This window comes from Anolis carolinensis, unplaced genomic scaffold (assembly GCF_035594765.1).
Source record: "Anolis carolinensis isolate JA03-04 unplaced genomic scaffold, rAnoCar3.1.pri scaffold_8, whole genome shotgun sequence".
Classification (NCBI taxonomy): domain Eukaryota; kingdom Metazoa; phylum Chordata; class Lepidosauria; order Squamata; family Dactyloidae; genus Anolis; species Anolis carolinensis.
In genome coordinates, this window is record NW_026943819.1 from 7830415 (window position 1) to 7836427 (window position 6013).

A 6013-nucleotide genomic window follows, 5' to 3' on the forward strand; every position below is an offset into this window, starting at 1 on the left:
AACAGAGTGTTGAAAGTTTTTGGTGTTGGTTATCTGAAAAATGAATTGGTCCCTGTAGCATTTTAGGAAGCTGATGTATAGAGCTGACTTTGGAAAATAAGAGATACTACCAGGAAGATGTTTTGAGTATATTTTTAAAAAAATATTGTAATTCCCTCATGGATATTTATCGATATTACAATTAATTTTACACTCTTGCATTATTATTTTTAAAGCCCCACACCTCATGGGGGTATTCTATTAGTAAAAACTACAACATGCTAAGAATCAAGTTATAGTTTAATTGGACACTTCTTGTGTTTTCTGACTCCCAGTGAGGATCTCAGTGTCCAGCAACGGAACAAATTTAGATCCCTACCAAACGAAGCCAACCTACTGATAAGTTTTCTTGAATTCATCACCATTCACCAAAACAACAGTATTTGTGCCAGTATATTACATTATCTGACACACATACGCGTACATACTCCCCCTTTCAAAAGCAAAACAGTATTGGATTTTGTTCGTTTTTATTTAAGCTATTCATAGCAAGTGGCTTTCAATGGTGCAGGAATACTCATATTGAAGGTTTAGCTCTGCACAGATTCTCTTGGATTAAAATTCCCATCCTAGTGTATGAGACCTCCAGGGATAAACAAAAAAGGGAAATGAAGAGGTATTCACACATAACTGAAAGGGTACAATCAACCTTCTGTATCCACAGATTGTGCATCCACGGATTCAACCATCCATTGCTTGAAAATATCTCCCCTGCCCCGCAAAAAATCCTGAAAGCGAACTTCAGTTTTGCCACTATAGTAAATACTTGAGCATCCACAGATTTATTGACAGCTACCGTGTTTCCCCGAAAATAAGACAGTGTCTTATATTAATTTTTGCTCCCAAAGATGCGCTAGGTCTTATTTTCAGGGGATGTCTTATCTTTCCATGAAGAAGAATTCACATTTATTGAATTTATTTATTGAATTACATTTTATATTTTATATTGCTGCTGCAGTCCCCCCCACCAGTGAAGTCGACTGAATTGTACTTGGTGGTTGATTGATATTATTACTGTTGTATTAACTCTTGTTTTATTGTCTTACTGTGTTTTATATTTTTTTGTATATTGTTAAATGTATTTATGCTGTTGTTTTTGTAAATTGTGCTGGTCGGGCCTTGCCCCATGTGAGCCACCCCGAGTCCCCATGGGGAGATGGTGGCGGGGTATAAATAAAGTTTTATTATTTATTATTATGATTGTCAAACAAAAAATGAACATTATATGTTGTACAGTAGTTGTCATCATAAACCAGCATAACCAGACAAACTGTGAATCCTATCAAGAATTTCTTGTTATTACCATTATTTCCATGTACAACACTCTTTACCAATCCCGCATACTCTGGTGTTCTGTTCTGCGGGCATGCTTCCAAACAAAAACTTTGCTAGGTCTTACTTTCAGGGGAGGCCTCATATTTAGCAATTCAGCAAAACCTCTACTAGGTCTTATTTTCCAGGGATGTCTTATTTTCGGGGAAACAGGGTATGGCAGGTCCTAGAACCAAACCCAGTAGATACTAGGGACTCATTGTATTTCAAAGACAGTATAACACAAATCAAAGGGAGCTTTTCTGAGTTTCCATCCACTACTTTTCAGAAGGTAAGAACACAAGGGAAAGTTCAGTGATCCAACTGATCCAGTGGTTTGGTGCTGTGAAGAACATCAGCTGGGATTTGTGCATTTGCCTTGGTGTAAGACATAAGGTAGTTCCTACATACTTAATGGAAACCCATTGAAATGAGTTCATATACAGAGCTGAAACCTACAATTGATTGCAAGTAGCTTTAGGTGTGGTGCTATTTCTTCAACAGAAGGTGGCAGTAATGCCAAAAGTGTTAAAAGTGCATGCTTTGAGATTGTGTTCCATGTTTTCATGTTTGTAAAAATTACTGTATTTGTGATGTTGGACAGCTCAGAGGGCATTGCATAGAACAGGTGCTTCCACATTTCTATTGGAAGCAAAACTATGGCTTTTGTAAGAGCTACCTATTATTTTCAAGGCACTTTCCAGTTTTTTGCAGATCCATGTACAAAACATGGTAAGGTGCCTTGAAGATAAAAGGTAAGGGACAGTCTTCCATATAAGGAATGCTCCTGTTCTCGCATAAAGATCTAAGAACATTCAAACTATTTCTAGAAAGTGTGAGGAATTATTTTTCTTCCTTTGCTGCATTTGCTTTTTGCTTTTCATTCATCTTTCACTCAACTGAATCCTCCCTTTGTTACAGATATTAGCATATAAAAAAGCAGTCAGTGCATGGAGTCCTTTTGTTTCAGACATCTATGGTTGACAGTTAGAACAAAATGTACTTAACTCTTTGTACCTCGCCATTTTGAAAGATAATGTTTGTGGGAAGTATTTTGTATTGCATATTTTTAAAAAGGTATATTACAGAAAAGAGCAAGAAATAAAAAAACACCCCAGGATTACATAAAGTACAATAGAGACTATTTGAGCTAGGTCTTTATTTCTGAGTCTTGTTTTTTAAACAAATATTATCACTTAAAGTAGATCAAATCAATTAAAGGATGGACTTGTAAACAAAATATGAAGGGGAAAAGCAGAGGAAAGGGTGTTAGCATCCCTCCATCATTTATAGCTAGAAAATTTAGAAGTACAACTTACCATCCCTCCACATGTGTAACTTTGATTTAAAATGTTCTAAGTTCTCTAGTGTGATTCTATAGTCAGCTTCCGTCCTAAGTTAACCATAGAGCTTTGCTGGAAGACGTAGGGTGTAGTTACATAGTAGAATTAATGCATATTGACATCACTTTAGGCTGCCATGGCTCACTGTTACATAAAATTGTGAGATTTGTAGTTTGATGAAGCTCCAGCCCTCTTGGACAGAGAAGGCTAAAGACCCGCAGTTCCCAGGATACCACAGCATTAAGCTATGGCTATTAAAGGTGCTGTCAATCCGCATTAATTCTATCATGTAGATGCACCCTTAGAAACTCAGAGACAAGTGTTCTCGTGTTTAAAAGATGGCAATGTATTTGTGGTTTTTTAAACTTTCATGTGCAAAAAAAAAGAGTCTCCCCTAACACCAGCATTTTTTTTTTTTGTGTCAGGAGCAACTTGAGAAACTGCAAGTCGCTTCTGGTGTGAAAGAATTGGCCGTCTGCAAGGACGTTGCCCAGGGGGTGCCTGGATGTTTTGATGTTTTACCATCCTTGTTGGAGGCTTCTCTCATGTTCCTGCAAGGGGAGCTGGAGCTGACAGAGGGAGCTCATCTGCGCTCTCCCCGGATTCAAACTGGCAACCTTCAGGTCAGCAACCGAACCTTCAGATTAGCAGTCCTGCCGGCACAACGGTTTAACCCATTGCGCCACTAGGAGCTCCACTACTCCAGCAAATGTTTAGGGCACACTCGAAACCAGGCATGAGCAAATTTCAGTCTTCCCTCCAGGTGTTTTGGACTTTTAACTCTCACAATTCCTAACAGCCAGTAGAAGTAGCCTTTTCCCCCAATGCAAGCCGCACATGGAAAAGCAAAAAGCAACAGGCTGTGGAAGATCAAAGTGTTAATAGTTACTGCTGGCGTAAGCTTTCGCTAAGCCAGAGCCCACTTGGGCAGATGCCACCTCTGTGGGGTTACGAGGAATTAATACATCGATACATGGGGAAAGAGCAGATCAGCGGAAATCCCTTTTCCAGATGGGCAGCCTTCCTCCAAAGCTTGTGGTAGCAAAGTCTGGGCTCAGCTACATCAAGAAACAGGAGTAAAACCAAATCAATAGGGCGCCCAGTGGCAGCTCAAAGGCATTTTTATTATAGGGTATGGTTTCACAGAGTAGGATACACAAACTTCATGGTAAAGAGAATTACTTCAGCATATATACTGGACAACCAGAACCTGTTTTTATTAAGCACTAGTATATATTATACTGTAGAGTCTCACTTATAATAATAATAATAATAATAATAATAATAATAATAATAATAATAATAATAATACTTTATTTATACCCCGCCACCATCTCCCCAACGGGGACTCGGGGTGGCTTACATGGGGCCATGCCCAAAACAATACAATATAAACAGTATATAAAAGAACAACACATCACAACACAATAAGCAACACAATAAATAATAATATCCATTACAAAATAAATCAAGGAAACAATGAAAAACAAGGGCGGACCACATGAACATTAAGTTAAAACTCGGGGTGAGAGAGACATAAGAATAAAAAACTACAGCGAACAGGGTCATAAGGAAGTGGGGTAGTCTGGAGGATAGATATTAGAGGGAGCAACGGAAAAGAAATATAAAATAGTTACTCTCCAAAAGCACAACGGAAGAGCCATGTTTTCAAGTCTTTCTTGAAGGCTGCTAATGTGGGGGCTTGCCTAATCTCAATGGGCAGTGAGTTCCACAATCCGGGGGCCACAGCAGAGAAGGCCCTCTCCCTTGTTCCCACAAGGCGGGTCTGGGATATCGGCAGTGGCGACAGGAGAGCTTCCCCTGATGAACGAAGGGATCGGGTAGGCTTATGATAGGAGATACGGTCATGAAGGTAGGTGGGTCCCAAACCGTTTAGGGCTTTATATGTGATGGTATACACCTTGAATTGGGACCGGAAAATAAAAGGCAGCCAGTGGAGCTCCTTGAACAAGGGAGTAGATCTCTCCCTGTAACTCGCCCCCGTTATTAATCTGGCAGCCGAGCGCTGGACCAATTGTAGTTTCTGGGCCGTCTTCAAGGGAAGCCCCACGTAGAGTGCATTACCGTAGTCCAGTCTAGAGGTAACTAAGGCATGGGCCACCGTGGTCAAGTCAGACTTCACGAGGTATGGTCGCAGTTGGCGCACAAGTTTGAGTTGTGCGAAGGCCCTCCCAGCCACCGCCGACACCTGTGCCTCAAGCGTCAGCGCTGAGTCCAGGAGGACCCCCAAACTGCGGACCTGTGGTTTCAGGGGGAGTGCGACCCCGTCAAGCACAGGTAGCCACCCAATACCCCGATCCGACGAACGACTGACCAGGAGGGCCTCTGTCTTGTCAGGATTGATCCTCAGCATGTTCCTCCTCATCCTGCTAAACGGGCTGGCAGAACTTTGGATAAGCAATTATCTTGGATAATAAGGAAGGATGAAGGAAAAGCCTATTAAACATCAAATTAGGTTATGGTTTTACAAATTAAGCACCAAAACATCATGTTATACAAGAAATTTGACAGAAAAAGTAGTTCAATACACAATAATGTTATGTTGTAATTACTGTATTTACGAATTTAGCACCAAAATATCACGATGTATTGAAAACATTGACTACAAAATGCGTTGGATAATCCAGAACGTTGGATAAGTGAGACTCGACTGTATTGTATGTACATTTGATTTGTAAGCCGCTCTGAGTCCTCTTCGGGGTGAGAAGAGCGGGTGGAAAGAAGAGCAGGCTGGAAAGCAAGCCAGCTGCAACAAATCACTCTCACCAAGAGGTCATGAGTTCGAGGCCAGCCCGTGCCTGCGTCTTGTCTCTGTTCTATGTTATATGGCATTGAATGTTTGCCTTTATGTGTGCAATGTGATCCGCCCTGAGTCCTCTTCGGGGTGTGAAGGGCGGAATATAAATGCTGTAAATAAATAAATAAATATAAATGTAGTAAAGAGATAAATAAATAAATAAAAATATTCCAGTTCACCACAGATAATGTGGGATTTCATTCAGCTGTGTGGAAGGGCCTTCAGTTTCCATTCCGCCCCATCTCAAATGCAAGCTCCAGCTGCGCGTTTCCTAGCAACTCCAACTCCCTTTCAAAATGGCGGAGGGAAGGAGGAGGCGGGGCACAGAGGGATCACGTGGCCCAAGGGAGACTCGGCTTGCTCGTTCTCTTTTTCCACCCCTCCCGTGACGCTGACCAATCAGAAAGCTCGCTTTTCCGAGGAAAGTCCTCGCCCAGCGCATGCGCAACTGTGTTTAAAGCCTGTGGGTGAGGAAGAAAGGAAGGAGGGAGGGAGTTGCTTC